The following is a 19,303-nucleotide window of genomic DNA, read 5'->3' as shown; positions in this document are numbered from 1 at the left end:
TGTTCACTCAATTATCAAATAATAAACCTCGCTAGAAACTATATTTGGCGAACCATCTAGTATGTATCTATTTCTCAGCTTGCTACTACGGTTGCCTATTTTCAATATAAGGTTATGATTTTACATGCATTCGAAGAAGATTTGTGGTTTAGTTCTACGGTGTGAAGAGAAAATTCTCAATCATTCTGTATTGTCACACATGTTGTTAAGACACTAGAAATAATATCCGTCGAGAGTTGGAGTTAAACCGAAGTAGAGAGTAGTTGCTTTGTGGCAGCAGTCATAGTCGGTCCAACAGGTCCATTTTATCAACCCGAATATGCCACGCCGACCAGGCTCTGATGAGTGCTGAAAATGGGCAATTTTGTTCCACATTTAGGTATGTGCCCCGTATAAAGATCGCTCCTGATTTTCATCATTTAAAAGGTTTTGCTCCCCATTTTTACAAAGTCAGCTGTAATTAGAGATCCAAATCAGTAGTACATAGATATTGAATGGAATCCATATAACGAAACCTTCTGATTTTGGTATTTTAATGGTTTCGGGTCCAATTTGGTTGGAAAATCAACTGTAATTTGGCATTTCAAGTCTTCAGTGCGTAATTTAATTTTACGCAAACAAATATTCAATGTAGGCCACTACTTGGTGTGGCTCCCACATAATGGTACTGATTTCCGATATTTCAAATTCCGAACAATTCAGTTGTAATTTTTCAATTTGGATTCTCAGTGGATAGTTCATTTTTACTTCTCTCAAAAACTCGATGAACGAACCAAAAGTTTGGACCTACGCATCCTAAATTTACATTAGATTTAATTTAGGGGGTTAGAAGCTCCCATATATATCATTATCCAAATTTAGGTTTTTTGGACACCAAATGGGTAATATCAGCCTAAATGTAGTGGATTTTGGCACATACGATCGAATTCAGACCAGAAGTTAGTACTTCATCCGATTTGACAGTTATTGCGCACGAAATAAGTAATATCAGCCAAAATTGGATAGATTTTGGCACATTCAGCCGAATTTATCCTGGAAGCAAATACGACATTCAGTTCCCATATATCTATAACTCCAACATATCCTCGAAATATACACTTTAGACCGAAATATACACTAAGTGTATATATTCGTGATTAGCATAAAATTCTATGTCCGTCTGTCTGTCTGTTGAAATCACGATACACCCCACATTATTTGACGTAGAGCTTCGAAATTTGACACAACAATATCAGTTCAGTTTTGTATAGCCGCCATATAACGGTACCTCCCGATATTCGGTATTTTGGTGATTTTCGCCACATTTTCCAACGGATTTGTCTAAGATTGGTACTTGTAGGTCATAATTGGTTCTAGCACCGGTGGCGGAATATTGTATGTATAGGTCTAAGTTTTTGTATAGCCCCCATATAAAGGTTCCTCCCGATTTTCGGTGTTTTGCTGATTTTTGCCAAATTTTTCCACGGATTTGTCTAAAAATTGGTTCTTGTAGTTCGAAATTAGTTCTAGCTCCTATGGCAGAGTAACTTGGTCCATATTTTCTTATGGGGCACATATGACGGTACTCACAGATATTCGGTATTTTAATAATCCTAGTCACATTTACCTACGAAATTTTTTCAAATTTGGTATTTAAGAATCGTAATAGATAACAATCGTTGTAATATAAAGTTGTCTATATATGCATGCGTTTTGGTATGACCCATAATAAGTTATAAGTTAAACTCCAAACGGTCTTACATGCTTGAATTCAGATACTTTTATATAAAAATGTTTCCTTTAACCAAAGTTGTAGCGTTTTAAAAGTTCGGCCCGATCGAACTTATGTTTTTTTTTTACTTGTTTAATTGAATCCTTCTCGAAGTCATATCATGCACTCTATAGCAATGTTATTTGGTACGAGAGGTACAAATGCCTCCGTCAAATTTGATAGAAATCGATTTAGATTTTGATATACGGCCCATAAAATAGTTCCCTCTGATTCGAAACTCTTTAAATTCTGTTGTTGCAAAATGGTCAGGCTTAATCCCTTTATTGTTGTTTTTATAAAAACAACGATTGTTTATTAGTGGAGAAAGATGGTAATGTTTATCAGGGGGTAAGGCAGGGAATACCTAGGTGTCGGAAAGAGCCACCAATCCTCATCAGTTTCCTAGTTACACCCTCCACCACAATATGGAGGGTATATTAAATTTGTCATTCCGTTTGTAACACCTCGAAATACACATTTTAAACCCCACAAAGTATATATATTCTTGATCAGCATAAAATTCTATGTCGATTTATCGATGTCAGTCCGTCTATCCGTCCGTGGAAATCACTCTAGCCTCCGAACGAAATGAAGTAGGTCGATAAAATTTAACTCAAATATATATTATGCCTGCAGGACTTTTGGTATTGAAAATGAGCCATGTAGGTCCACGTCTTCGTATAGCCCCCATATAACGGTACCTCCCGATATTCGGTATTTTGATGATTTTAGCGACATTATTTACCGGAATTGTTTCAAATTTGGTATTTAAAGATCGTAATGGATACTACAGCCTAAGACATAAAATTGTCTATTTAGGTCCACGTCTTCGTATAGCACCCATATAACGGTACCTCTCGATATTCTGTTTTTTGATGATTTTAGGTACAATACTCACCGAAATTGTTTGAGATGTCGTATTTGAAGTTCGCAATGGATACTACAGCCTATGCCAGGAAATTGTCTGTGCAGGTCCAGGTCTTCGTATAGCCCCCATTTAACGGTTCCTCCCGATATTCGGTATTTTGATGATTTTATTTACATTATTACCGATTTTTTTAAGTTTCCCATTTTTATATTGTAATGGCTTATGACAAATGTTACCTATTCAGGTCCATGTCGACGTATAGACCCCAAAATAACAGCTACATTCGGTATTTTTAAGATTTTAACAGAATTTTTAACGGATTTTATTGTTTGTTGTTAAAAATTATTTTTAAAATAACTTCTGGGGAGAATATCCCAGAATTGGTGGCTCGTTCCGCAACCAAGGTATTCCCTGCCTTACCCCCTGGTAAACATTACCATCGTTCTCCACTAATAAACAAACGTTGATTTTATAAAAACAACAATAAAGGGATTAAGCCTGACCATTTTGCAACAACAAAATACTATGGTATCCCGAACAAACAAGCCAACACTGTTCTATTCTTTAAATTCTCTAAAACATAATACGCAATCAAATATGACCACAATTGTTATGATTACTTCACATTAAGTCCCAATATAAACATTTAATATGAACGTTTAAATATTGAACTTTTTATGGGAGCTACTGGAAGGAGTAGACCGATATTGCGATCTACGATCAGTAACTACGTTTGGTTAATATATTAAGATGTTCCAAGTTTGGACAGTTGACCTCAAATGCCCGGAAACGGATTTCATCCAAAGAGTCCTGGCGTCTACAACATTCCGTAAAGAATAAGTAAACCATATGACTACTATATATACCAAAACCACAACATGTAATAGTAGATAAATTAAAAACAAAACTTACAATGCAATCTGAATTCGTTACTTCTTCTTCTTCGCCATCCTTGCATTATTTTGCATTGTTGCGAAACGATAAGAGTAATTAACTCTGTAACTTTATGAGACATTTGGACAATTAACATACTACAGATGTCGGATCTCATTCGGTGCGACCTCAAATATCCGCGAGCAAATGCCATACGAAACAGTGACAAATGTTCCCCATAATGAAGACTTCAAAAGAGTTGACTCTCAGCCGCTGCGAAAAGAACTTGTCATCGGTCTGACGCCAAACTACTTTGCGAGCAAGTCAATGTTGTACAACATTTGCCATACGTGGAGCAACGCTGTTGTACATCTGTCGTGAAGTTGATGTTCGCATAAATTATGTTGCAAATGCATTGGGAAAAGTGTTTAGTTGAAACGATTGCTGAGCGATTCTACATATGGATGTACTTATTCGGCTTTTGATTCAATACTTTTTAAGCAAAGGTAAGTTTTTCGAATGTAAGCAAGGATTGTTTTTTGATATTTAACAGATAGGGCAGGGATTGAAATATTTTCAAATACAAATATTTAAATTCGATGGGCCTTTACTTTTTGTACCCTCAGCCGGAGAGTGAAAATGGAGAACATTGACCAATTCCTTTTAGTAATTCAGAACAAAAGTACAATATATTGAATAGAAGCAAGCATCATAAAATGTTCATTGATCGTTTAAATTTTTTGAAAATCAGAACCGGAGTCTACATCCAAACTTTAAAAGTAAGACTTTTTGTTTCTAACTTAGAGCAAGTGCAAAAATGTACAAACTTTGCTGTGACAAATTTGTTATTTTGTAAAAATGTCCATAAAACTTAATTATCTTCCAAACATGCAGTCAAAAAAAAAATATTCTATAAATTGTTACATATTACAGTTACAAATTTACGGACTGCAGCTTTTCGAAGGACTTCTTTTGGCAAAATCCTGTTTTTATACCCTACACCACAAGCTGGTCAGGGTATTATGTCTTTGTGCATTTATTTGTAACAGGCAAAAGGAAACGAGATAGACCCCTAGTTCCTTTTGATGATCTGCATAGAATCACATACTGAGTCGATTTATGCATGTCCGTCCGTCCGTCCGTCTGTCCCTGCATTTTTGTAAACAAAGTACAGTTCGCATTTATTGCCCTATCCAGATGAAATTTTGGACAAATCATTTGTTTCGCCCAAGGACGAATCCTATTGAAATTGGAGATAATCGGTCAAAATTTAGATATAGCTCCCATATATATCTTCGTCCGATTTGCCTTTTATTGTGCACCAAACGTGTAATATCAGCCCGTATAGTATGGAATTTTGCACATACAACCAAATTAGGCCTTAAAATAAGTATGCCAAATTTGATCGAAATCGGTTCAGATACAGCTATAGCTCCCATATATATTGTTCATCCGAATTGTTATTTTTGACCTCCGCAGCCGTAATATGCACTCTGTAACAACAATATTTGGGGACATATATCAAATACAGCTCAGAAATACATTTGTTAAATTTTATCGAGATCGGTTCAGATTTGGATATAGCTCCCATATATAACTTCGTCCGATTTACCTTTTATTGTGCACCAAACGTCTAATATTTGTCCAAATGGGATGGAATATGTCAAATTTGGTGAAGATCGGTTCAGATATAGCTATAGCTCCCATATAAAATGTTCATCCGATTTGTTATATTTGTTACCCACAGCAGTAATATGCACTCCGTAACAACGATATTCAGGGAAATATATCAAATACAGCTCAGAAATATCTTTGCCATATTTTATCGAGATCGGTTCCGATTTGAATATAGCTCCCATATATGTCTTCATCCGATTTCAAATTAATTGTGCACCAAATGGGCAATACAAGTCCGAATTTAAAAGATACAAATGCTTCGGCATATTTAGTCCTTTGAACTTTTAATTATAATAATAATCATAGCGTGTACGATTGAATTCTCCCATAAAAACGTTTAATTGTTATGCGGAGCTCTACTAAATTAGCAAAGGGTATCATAAAGTCGGCCCGCCCGACTTTAAGACTTTTTTACTGGTTTATTTCGAAGTTGGGGAGATTAAACTTTTAACTAAATTCTTATACCAACTATCAAGATTTTAAGTCTATGCATATCGTCCACAACTACTTTAAAAATATATTTCTTTAAAAACGCATAATACAAATAAAACACAAAAAAATTAAATTGACATTTTATTATTTTCATTGTCAAAAATGAAACCAGTAAGGAAAGCTCAAAAGTCGGGCGGGGCCGACTATATGATACCCTACACCACTATGCATATTTAGTAGAGCTCTCGTAAAAAGGTTTATACAGGGCATTTCAGAGCTCTATGAGATATTTGGTACAAAATCTATCTAATTCTATCGTGCATTTTACGAACTATAGCTATCTCTGAACCGGGTTTCTCCAAATTTGACGTATTAGCTTCTAGACTGAATTCGGTCTTATGTACGAAAATTCAAGTGATTTGGGCTGATATTGACCATTTATTGCACAATTTACACGAAATCGGATGAAGATATATATGGGAGGCATATCCAAATCGGAACAGATTTTAATAAAATTAAAATCAACTATTTTTGGGCTTTATCTGATATCTGGTACCAAATATCATTCCTGTGGAGTGCATATTACGAATGTGAGGGACTTAAAGACCAAATCGGATGAAATATATATATGGGAGCTATAGCTATATCTGAACCGATTTTTACTAAAATTGGTGTACTTGCTTATAGGCTGGTTTCGGTTGAATTTGCCAAAATTCATGCCATTTGGGCTGATATTGGCCATTTGATGCACAATTAACACGAAATCGGATGAAGATATATATGGGAGGCATATCCAAATCGGAACAGATTTTAATAAAATTAAAATCAACTATTTTTGGGCTTTATCTGATATCTGGTACCAAATATCATTCCTGTGGAGTGCATATTACGAATGTGAGGGACTTAAAGACCAAATCGGATGAAAGATATATATGGGAGCTATAGCTATATCAGAACCGATTTTTACTAAAATTGGTGTACTTGCTTCTAAGCTGGTTTCGGTCGGATTTGCCAAAATTGATGCTATTACGGCCATTTGGTGGTCAATCACCCGAAATCGGATGAATATATATATGGGAGCTATATCCAAATCTGAACCGATTTCGATAAAATTTAAAACAGCTATTCCTGTGCTCCATCTAATACCTGGTACCAAATATCACGGTTGTGAAGTGAATATTACGAATGTAAGGGACTAAAACACTAATTCGGATGAAAAATATATATGGTTGCTATATCTATATCTGAACCGATTTTCACTAAATTTGATATACTTGCTTCTAGGCTGAATTTGGTCCGATGTACTAAAATTCAGTCCATTTGGACTTATATCGGCCATTTGGTGCACAATTAACCCGAAATCGGATGAACCGATTTCGATAAAATTACAAACAGCTATTTCTGGGCTGTATCTTATATCTGGTACCAAATATCATTCTTGTGGAGTGCACACTACGAATGTGAGAGGCTTAAACACCAAATCGAATAAAACATATATATGGGAGCTACAGCTGTTTTTGAACCGATTTTCTCCAAATTTGTTGTATTTGCTTTAAGGCTAATCTCGGTCAAAATTCGTGCCAAAATTCGGGCCATTTGGGCTGATATTGGCCATTTGGTGGTCAATTAACCCGAAATCGGATGAAGATATATACGGGAGCTATATCCAAATCTGAACCGATTTCGATAAAATTTAAAACAGCTATTTCTGTGCTCTATCTAATACCTGGTACCAAATATCACGGTTGTGGAGTGCATAATAGGAATGTGAGGGACTTAAAGATCAAATCGGATGAAAGATATATATGGGAGCTATAGCTATATCTGAACCGATTTTCTATATTTGATATACTTGCTTCTAGGCCGAACTCGGTTGGGTGTGCCAAAATTCAGGTAATTTGGACTGATAGTGGGCATTTGGTGCACATTTAACCCGAAATCGGATGAAGATATATATGGGAGCTATATCTAAATTTGATCCGATTCTCACCAATTTCAATAGGGTTCGTCCTTGGACCAAAAAAATATTGTTTGAAAAATTTCATCTCAATCGGATAATAAATGCGACCTGCATTTTGTTCACAAGAATACATGGACAGACGGACGGATGGACTGACATGCATAAATCGACTAAGAAAGTGATTCTATGAAGGTTCTCAAAAGTAACTATGGGTCTATCTCGTTTCCTTCTCCATGTTACAAACAAATGCACAAAGACATAATACCCTTACCACTATGTGGTGTAGGGTATAAAAACAATTAAAATAATATCTGTCGGTTTTGCCGACAGATGAATACCCCCTGCCTTGAGATATGATTATTCAACTGTTGACCCTTTATGGGAGAGGTTCTGAAGCAGTTGGCCAATATTGACCAGTTCGTATATGACCTAAGACTGATATAAATATTACAACGAGCCAGGTTTGGACTATATCGACTACTTCCTATACTTTACATGAGATATGTGCAAATTTTTGGAAAATGTGGGAATATGTATGAGGTGCCAGTATTGGTATGTGCAAAATTTGAATGAAATCGAACTTTTATATCCAATTTTATGCGAAATTATAAATTCCGATAAATTTCAAGATTTCTATCTAAGAGAAATAATTAGTTATATCAAGTTGTAAAGAATCGCCGAATTGTTTCGCAAGTTATGACAGATATGAGTATTGCAAATTGTGACTCTCTGTGGAAGGGTCCCCAGAAGGGGCTGGCAGATATATATGATTTTCATAACAAATCTTGCGTTATTTTGACGTGTGAAACTCAAATAAATTTGGATGCTTATTTCGCTTTCTTTGAGCGTTGTGCTTTTTAGCAGAAATGGTACGATCTCTTTATAACAGAAATTTGAAGTGAACCAGGTGCTTATTTCAATTTTTATGAGCTTCATGGATACTCAAAATTTTGGCCATTTGTGGGGCAGGTACCAGAAGGAATGGACCGATATATCCCATCTTCACAGCAGATCTTGTGTTAGTAGAAATAATGGAATGTGTGAATCGGAGGCTTATTTCCGTTTTTAAAATCGTTTTGGTTATTTAAAACGTTGGCCCTTTGTGACGGAGGTACCAGAAGGAATGGTCCGATCTCTATAGTCATAATAACAGATCTTGTGTTGAAAAAAATATTGAGACTTGCCAAGTCTGAATGGAATCGAATGATAATTTCGCTTTTTATGAGTTTCATGGATATTCAAAATTTTGACCCTTTGTGGAGGAGGTACCAGGAGGAGTGGACTTATATATTCCACATTCACACCAGACCTTGGGTTAATAAAAATATTGTGATGTATGTTATTTGAAGACAATCATATTTTGAAAGGGTTATAATTATTTTGAAAGGGTTATAATGGACCGATATTGTCCATTTTCGCACCTGACTTAACACTAACGCTTTTTTATTAGGATTTGCAAAGTTTGAACAAAATCGAATGATCCTTTCCCTTTCTGTGAGGTTTTTTTTTTTTTTGAATATTTTGATCTTTTGTGAGCGATGTGCCAGAAGAAGTGGACCGATATTGTCCGTCTCCGAATTCGATCTAAGTTTGGCAATAATATTACGACGTACTAAGTTTGGACCAAATCGGATACTCCCTTCGAAAGTTATCGTGCTCACCAGCCAGCAGACACACTGACGGACTTCGCTAGTTCGACTCCAAATGTCCTGAAACGGATTTAGTCCAAAGAGACCTAGGATCTAAGACCTTTATTTCGATGAGACACGTTTTGACCGTATCAAATGATATGAACGCTCTCTAGTCATATGGCTGAGGGTATAAAAACAACAACAACAAGTCAGAATGTGATTCTATTAATATCATCAAAAGCAACTATATGTCTAGATATGCACGAAGGCATAATACCCTGACCAGAGTGGTGTAAGGTATAAAAAATAATTAAATTATTGTCGGAAAATTTAAAACGTCTCTATATCTTTAAAATGTTTTCCCAATGTCTACGTACTTTGGCGATGAACCCAATTCACAACTGCTCTCTTCCAGTACCTTCAAAAATCTACTAGTTTTCTGTCCATGTATTTTTGTAAATAAAATGCAGGTCGCATTTATTATTCGATTGAAATGAAATTTTCTAAATAACATTTGTTTAGCTTAATACGAACCCATTGAAATTTGTGAAAATCGGTCCAAATTTTAGGTTTCTTGTGCACCAAGTGGCTAATATCAGTCCAAATGGTGTGAATTTTCCTATATCCGACCGAATTCAGCCTACAAGCATGTGTTTCAATATATGTTTTATCCGATTTTGGTGTTAAAGTCCCTTACATTCGTTAGATGCACTCCACAAGACTATCAAGCACAAGATATCAGATAAAGCCTAACAATTCATAGATGAAATTTTATCAAGTTCGGTTCAGATTTGGATGTAGCTCCCATATAAATCTTCATCCGATTTTAAATTTCTTGTGCACCAAATGGCTAATATCAGTCCAAATGGTGTGAATTTTGGCACTCTCGACCGAATTTAGTGTAGAAATAAGTACTTTAAATTTGGTGGAAATCGGTTCAGATATAGCTTTCATCCATATATATGTTTCATCCGATTTTGGTGTTTAAGTCCTTTATATTCGTAATATACACCCCATAAAATGATATTTGGTACCAGATATTAGATTCAACCTATCAATTCATAATTCAAATTTTATCAAGATCGGATCAGATTTGGATATAGCTCCCCTATATATCTTCGTCCAATTTTAGGTTTCCTGTGCACCAAATGGCTAATTTCATCCCAAAGTGAGTAAAAAGATACACTTGCGAGCGAATTCATTCTAGAAGTTAACATTTAAGACTTGGTGAAAATCAGTTCAGATATTGTTATAGCTCCATATATATGTTTCATCCGCAAGAATGATATTTGGTACCAGATAATACCCACTAATACGTGATTCAAATTATATCAAGATCGGTTCAGTTTTTGATATAGCTCCCATAATCCTCCCATTTCATTCGATTTGGTGTTTAAATCTCCAACTTTCGGAATATGCACTCTATCATAATCATATTTTGTACCAGATATCTCATAGAGGTGTAGGGTATCGTATAGTCGGCCCCTCCCGACGTTTGAGCTTTCCTTACCGGTTTCAATATCATAAACGGAAAATCGGTTTTTCAAATGTATAAAATTCAAAATACAAAAACAAAAATCAAAATGACATTTTATTATTTTCTTTGTCAAAAATGAAAAAAAAAATTCTAATAAAATTATTTTCAATAATTTCTACCAAAAACCATCGATATCTTTAAAATAAAGAGTAAGAGAGAGGTTCTTCTGTATCCAACGTTTTTATCACCATGCACCCGACTGGTCAACAAACACAAGATCCCGATATGAAAATTGTACAAAATCCTATGAAGTACATCAAATTAGCGGAACAGTAAAATATGGGAGCTAAGGAAAATTTTGGAGTATACATGATCTTATAACGCCAAAAGGCAAATTATATCCAACTCCATAAGAGAAATGTATTATATATGTATCATGTTCTTAATTATGGATATTTTCAAAAAAATCGGCAATGGAGTACACGACATGTAGCATTATGTGAAGTTAAGCTGTAGTTAACGCTTTTCTATAGTTAATTCGGGCGATACCACTGAATAAATGGAATAAAAAATCGTAAAAATTCTTACAAATCCCAAAAGCATGATGCAAAATCAGAGTAAGTTTGATTTAAAAATATTCTCTATACTAGCTGGCCCGGTCCGCGTTGCCGGCCCGTAGTTTTAGTCTTTAATGCAAATTTTGCATAGCATAATATTTCACAAATCTAGCTCATAAAGGTGAACAAATTTTAATATAAATATTGATTCGACTAAATAGAAATAAATAACTATGGAAGGAGGGCAAAATAATTTCTGAATAGTCAAAGTTAATTACGCTTTTACACCCATTACCATAGCACCTCAAATTGCGCATTAGAGTCCCCAAAAAGTCTATGTTCTTGTTCATGGTAAAATTCAATAACGATTAAACAATACCCGCGTTGTTATCCGCCAATCGGTAAACATCACTATAGATCGGCGGGCCTGGGGACTATATGGTGACTGTACCAAAATATTTACGTATGTTGACATTTTTCTGTAAGATGGTTCTCTACTCACAAAGTAGCCTAAATACAGCAAATAATGGCCAAATCAGTTGAAAAACGTGGCCAAGACCACGGTCACAGCTGTCAGGTCAGGGATACATTTATATAAGGGTTATACCAAAACGTGGCCCAACCAATATTCTCTTGGGGGTTACAAATTCAATAGAAAACAACATTTTTTTTCTGACCACCAATTAGATGTGAAAGTGGACTTGGGAATACGCCAATGTGGGGACTTTACTTAAATAAATTCCTATGTGGCAATTATCTGTATGATGGTTCCCTACCCCAGAGTAGCATAAATACAACCTTTAGCCAAGTCAATTAATGAATGTGGTCAAGACCAAAATGGGCCCTACTCTGAAAATTTCAAACTTTATGCGAAGAGGTTCTCTACCTCCTTAGAAACAAAAATGCCAAATAATGGCTAAAATATTAAAAAAGTGACCAAGACACCAAAAATAGCTTAAATCATACGATGGTTATATAAATATGAAATTGGGTTGTCCCTTATCCGTGAGTTATGATCGATATCATGACCTATCTTGAATGTTTGGGAAGAATTTCTGGAAGGATAGAAATCTTTATCTTACTAAAAGTCCCATTCGCTCTACTATTTTCCACCCTTTATATTTGGTATTTTTCTGATTGTACATTGGACGGATTATTGTGACAGGAAAGAAGTAGTTCCACGCTTTGAAATGATCCCCATTAGGCTTTTCCGGCAATTTTTGTTTGTTCAAATGTGTTCGCATCTTCCAGCTGAACCACGATGTCGGCCCTGGAGTTGAAAGGTAGATGTCAGTTAACATCTCATTTCGCACTTATTTCATTTTTTTGGTGAAAAATTGTATATAGTGAAAAATTATTCTTTATTTTGTTTACAAAAAAATCCACTGAATTCAATATGATAATACAAATTGAAAAAAAAATTGACAAAAGAAGAATAACACATTGAAAAAATCTTCAACTTGTTCGCTTATTTTTTACAGCAACTGTTTCAAGATCCTTACAAAGTTTGTCAATAGAATGTACTTTTATTTTAAAATTCAATTCCATTAATTATTTCGACATCATCTATTCCGTTTCGCCACCACATAATTCGCTACTACACTTCCATGTAACCCGCCATCAATTTCAGTTCTCAAGAAATCAAGTCAATTAAATAAATTGGTATAAATATTCGAATTCAAAAATAAAATATAAAAAAACACTACAAATGTACATTAGAAAAAAGTAAGTCAAAATGGAAAAAAATCATGCAAAATAAAACATTACTATTGTACATTTGAAAAGTCAAAATGAAAATGTTAATATATCACATTTTTACGCGATTTTTTTGGATATTATCCTTTTCGGAGAGTAGACAACTCCGAATTTGTGTGAATCGTTAAAATTAATCCAGCGGTTCTTAAGTTATAAGCGTAGTAACTAACACAACTTACATTTATATATATAGATATAGATGTTGAATTTTTTTACAAGGAGATATTCAAATCTAGTAGGACATAAAAGTGCAACCAATATACGGTCTCAGCTTGTATACATATATAAATTGTCACTGGGTATATATCTGTCGGATATTTTCTAACTCATTGAAATGCTGTTCAACTGAATGATTTCGCTACATGTTGCTAAATTGACAATTTTACCGAATATGATATTCTATTAATTGAGGTCTAACAAAGTTGGGGCGACCTATACTACGCCATGGTCGATCGATATAGTGGTAATTAAAGGCCTGAAAACCATAAGAACAATTTATTATACAATCTTATGTAACACACTTTATGAAAATTGAATCAATTAACTTTATTGATCAGCGTTTATTCCTGGAATATTAGATCACATCCCAGTTTATGGCATTCTTCCGTAAAAACGGAAAAATACTTAATTTTTAATTGAATATTTTTGTTTTCATTCCTAAAGTGCATTTTAACAACTTTTCGATGAAATAGAATCTGAAATGCCACACATCACCAGTCCAACAATGGCAATGAAATCTGTCAACAACAACCATTTGGAGTCCATTAGTAACATGTGTGCCAGCAGCGATGATCGCCTGCGTTTGGAAACACACGTCCCGTCACCTATTGATGGCACGCTCACACTCCCCCTCCCGCCCTACCAACAGTGGCCACCATAATTGGATAGCTGTGGATGCGGATGTAGCAGGCGATCGTGTTAACACGATCCATTAATGGAACGAGGATTATTGTTTGACATCAAATGTCACTCAATATGTGGACCGATAGATGTTACAAGGCTGTTTGCATCTTCTCGAACTAAAACACATTCGCCCTCAGTCATTTCTGTGGTAAGGGCAATCTATTTATCGAACACAAATCTATGGGTTATTTGTTGCTGGCACGTGGCAAGTTCAATGATCAATGTTGTTGTTTTTATTTTTGAGTTACAATTTCTTAGGTGTGATATTTGCATTCAAAGAAAAATGTCATCTTTTGCAGATAAATGATAGAAAAACAAGCTAAAAAGTATCAGCCGGTTTTGCCGACAGATGTATACCCACAGCCAATGTTCGATTATTTAAGTATATATTGATTTCTGTTATTATTATTCTAAATTTTCCCCTCTATGGACCTGTATGTTCATTTCGTATTGAATCTAAATAACTACGATATAAATATTGCGACTACTACCTTCACTATGATATATGTGATACGTTTTAGAGAATGTTAAAATTTTCGTGAGGTAGAAGATGTAGTCGAGTGAAGAATATTGTTAGAAAAAAATTCAAGAAAATCGAACATTTATATATTTAATTGTATGCTAAATCATAAATTCCATATTCATATCTGGTTTCTGGTTGAGAGAAATATCTAGATATAGCAAGTTGTAAAGAATCGTTAGGTCCATGATACATCCCCCCTGGACAAAACATTACACCTATATTTATAAAAGAGAAAAATGTTTGTATATTTGTTTGTTTGTAATTTATAGACTCAAAACTGCTTAACAGATTTCCTGAATTTTTCCAAATATTGTACAGCATAGCCTGAAAGTAGCCTATGTTACTTTACTATATACATTTTTAAAATTCCACTTAAAACGGTAGGTATATCAATGGAATGGATAACGGATTTTGAAACAAAAATAAATTTGTCAAATTATATTGAAATCGGTTCAGATTTAGATATAGCTCCCATATATATTTTAGGCCGATTTCGTTTATTTGATGCACCAAACACGATATGCATATTCGATTACAATGAACTTTGGAATGTGTGACGGGATTTTGACCAGAAAATAAATTAGTCAAATTTTATTAAAATCGGTTCAGATTTGGTTAGAGCTCCCATATATATTGTCGGCCGATTTCACATATTCGATGCACCAAACACGATACGTATGTCTGATTCCAATGAAATTCGGCATGAGTGACTAAATTTGGAACAAAAATAAATTTGTGAAATTCTATACAAATCTGTTCAGATTTGGTTAGAGCTCCCATATATATTTTTTCGGCCGATTTCACATATTTGATGCACCAAACACGATACGTATGTCCAATGAAATTCGGACAGAGAGATGAAATCTGCTACCCAAAAAAAAAAAAAATTGCCGAATTATATTGGAATCGGTTGAGGTTGTGGTAAAGCTCCCATATGCATATTTCGTGTATTTTATGCACCAAACACGATATGTATATCCGATTCTAATGAAATTCAGAATGCGTGGCGGAATTAGGTACAAAAATAAATTTGACAAATTATATTGAAATGGGTTAAGATTTGGATATAGCTCCCATACATTTTTCGACCGATTTCGTACATTTGATGCACCAAATACGCTATTTATCTCCAATTTCAATGAAATATAGAAGGTGAATTTGGTGCAAATATAGATTTAGCCAAATTGGGATAATGTGATTTTATTAAGGAACATTGACCCACCACGCATTTGCAATGGTATTAGGTTAACAGCAAAAAAATAAAATCCGTTAAAAATTCTGTTAAAATCTTAAATATACCGAATGTAACCGTATATTAGGGTATGTACGACGACGTGGACATGCATGGGCAACTTTTGTCACAAGCTATTACAATATTCAAATGCGAAACTTCAAAAAAAAATCTGTTTATAATGTAGCTAAAATCATCAAAATTCCGAATATAGGGAGGAACCATGAAGTTGTAAAACGTGGACCTGCACAGACAATTTTTTGTCACAGGCTGTAGTATCCATTACGAACTTCAAATACCAAATTTGAAACAATTCCGGTAAATAATGTCGCTAAAATCATCAGAATACCGTATATCGGGAGTTACCGTTATATGGGGGCTATACAAAGAAGTGTACATACGTGGCCCATTTTCTGATTTATGCTGCAGCATCTATTACGAACTTCAAATGCCAACTTTGAAACGATTCCGGTAAATAATGTCGCTAAAATCATCAAAATACCGAACATCGGGGGGTATGGTATATGGGGGCTATACGAAGACTTGGACCTACATGGCCCATTTTCAATACCAAAAGTCCTGCATACATAATACACATCTGAGTAAAACCTACTTCATTTCGTTCGGAAGCTGGAGACGTCCACAGACGGACAGACGGACGGACATTGATAAATCGACATAGAATTTTATCCTGATCAAGAATATATATACTTTGTGGGGTCTAAATGTATATTTCGAGGTGTTACAAACGGAATGACAAACTTAATATACCCTCCATACTATGGTGGAGGGTATAAAAACTACACAACAATTTCATTGAGGATACGATTATTATGGGGAAGTATGTTGATACCTCGAATTCTGTAATAACAACAGAAATGCCACTCAACTTCAAAAAATTACAATAATCTCTGGCAAATATTATTATAAATTAATATAACAAAAAAAAAAAAACATTAAAAAATCCTATAAGTGGTAATAATATGGCCCTTTTCTACCACTGCAAATAGAGATGCTTCTATCACTATACAAAGTAGTAATATCGGAAGAAACAATTTCCTACGCATGTGCCTTGGCCTTGATATATTTTTGTATTAATTGGAATACTAAAACAAAACTTGGAAGCATAAATACTCAATGCGTCGATATCCATATCCTCTATTTTTGCACTCTGTTTGAAATTTGCTGTCACTTCCACTTTATCATTTAGTTGGTGTTGCACAGTGATTTGCTCATTCGACCTTGTTGCGCTGACCATCGCATTATGGCGATACGTTTCTGCAACGTTGCATTTTGGGAAACAGCGGGCTCTCTCCTCATAATGATGGCAACAAAGAAGTGGCAAGCTTACAGACTATAACTCGCACCGCAAAAGTCCGTCCAATAAGTTTTGAAAATGCACACATTCTTTCATTGCATCTCACTGGAGACGAATTGTTGCGGTTTTATGAAATTCTGCAGAATTATTGTCCGAAATATTTTTTATCATAACATTTGAATCAGCCGTCGTGGACTCATAAACGTTTTTTACATCGTACCACTGATATAGAATGATGTGGAGTCTAGTTTGAATTTATAGAAAATTGGTTTTGGACTACCACCCCAATACAAATTTCAATATAGGCTTTTATTAATTACGAATACGTAGCGAGCTTTATTCAAAGTCAAACTTACGCTTTAAATTCTAAAATCCACATTCATTTCCCCCCAATAAAGTCAGTAAAGCTTTCTTTTTTTGGACTGACAGACAACATAATAATAATGTTGTTTGATAAGTTGCAACAACATTTCGATTTGATGGCGGCGGCAATCTTTGCTTTAATGTCATGTTAAACGAAAATCAAACAGAGAGAGAGAGAGGGAAGGAGGGGAGAAAATGTTTCCACTTTTATTTGGTTGCCACAAATAAAAGATGACAATTGTTTTATGCATTTTTTCTTGTTCATTTCTTTGTCGTCTCTCATTGAATACTACCACCAAACAACAACAACAACAACAACAACCATGTGGGTACCTAAGTATGCCTGTTGTTGGATATTGAATTGAAAACTACTCCAAGTGTATTTAGCGACGGCGCTATGCGGCGGCATTTTGAAGTGTTGCTGCTGTTATTGGTCGTCTCAATAAATTACACACTTGAGTCTCCGCTATTCTTACCCTCGGTTTTGTTGCTGGCATTGCAGCGTTTAATTTTGTAAAGCACTTTACATAAGTGGCTGGCAGATCTCAAGTTATTTTCGCTGGCTGACTGACTGGCTGGTGGCTGTAGAAATTTATGATGAGACAAGCATAAAATCGAGTCAGATCTTAAAAAACAGGCACACCAAATGAATCAATTTTTCAAGTTGAATAGAGCGACTTGTTCGTCATAAGGAACGCGCAGCACAGCCATTGAACAATCTATAATCATTTCCCACAATATTTCAATATTTTCGATTTCAAGATCAAAACTTGAGTGCATAATTTATGCATAGAAAACGGAAATAAAATCGTGGGATTTCCGAAGTTGACAACGGACATTTTTCAAATAACCAAAGCAGTGCATTTGAAGTCGAAATAATTGCAGACGTATTTGAAAATTATTTTTCTTGACTTGAAATTTTTTTGTTATTTTTTGAAAAAAAAAATATATAATTTACAATGTAAAATCAATATTTTGAGCATTTTGTACAGTTTTGAGTTTAAAATACCAAATTTTAAACAATTATGGAATATGTGGCTTTAAACGTAAAATGTAGTAAAATACCGACTTTAAAAAAAGTTAAATAGTATTAGTCGGTTTAGCCGACCCCAGCCTTGAGTTACCCTTTATGGGGGAGGTTCCGAAGCAATTAGCCAATATTGTTCAATTCGTATCTGACCTAAGCCTGATGAAAATATTGTTATAGTATAACCATATTTGGGCTGTATCATCTACTTCTTATACTTTATATGTGATATGCGCAAAATTTTTGGAACATGTTGAAATATGTGTGAAGTACCAGATATAGCGGACCGAAATATTTCATTTAACACAGATAAAAATGTTGGTATATGCAACATTTTAAGGAAATCGAACATTTATATCCTATTTTATACGAAGTCATCAGATTACATATTCATATCAAATTTCTGTTTAAGAGAACCATTTAGATATAGCAAGTCGCATTGAATCGCCGACTTGTTTCCAACGTTATGACAGATATAAGTATTTGACATTGTGATCCTTTGTGGGTGAGGTACCACAAGAGGTTGGCATACATCATCTTCACAACAGATTTTGCGTTAGAAAAAATATTTGGCTGTGTATGAAGAGAGTTGGATGCTTATTTACCGCTTTATGAGCCTTTTGTTTTTCAAATTCGGACCCTTAATGAGGGAAGTATCAGAAGAAGTGCGCCAATATATCTTATTTTCACAGCAGATCTTGTGTTAGTAGAAATAAAGGGATGTGTGAAACATGAAAGAACCGGATGCTTATTTCCGATTTTATAATCGTTTTGGTTATTCAAAATATTGACCCTTTGTGGGGGAGGTACCAGAAGGAATGGTCCGATCTCTAACGTCTTTATAAAATATATTGTGTGGATGGAAATATTGAGATTTGCCAAGTCTGAATGGAAGCGAGTATAAATTTCGCGTTTTATATTAAAAATTTTAACCTTTGTAGGGGAGATACCAGAAGTA

The sequence above is a fragment of the Musca domestica genome, unplaced genomic scaffold, assembly GCF_030504385.1.
Source record: "Musca domestica strain aabys unplaced genomic scaffold, Musca_domestica.polishedcontigs.V.1.1 11, whole genome shotgun sequence".
NCBI lineage: Eukaryota > Metazoa > Arthropoda > Insecta > Diptera > Muscidae > Musca > Musca domestica.
Note: the sequence above shows the minus strand (reverse complement) of the source record.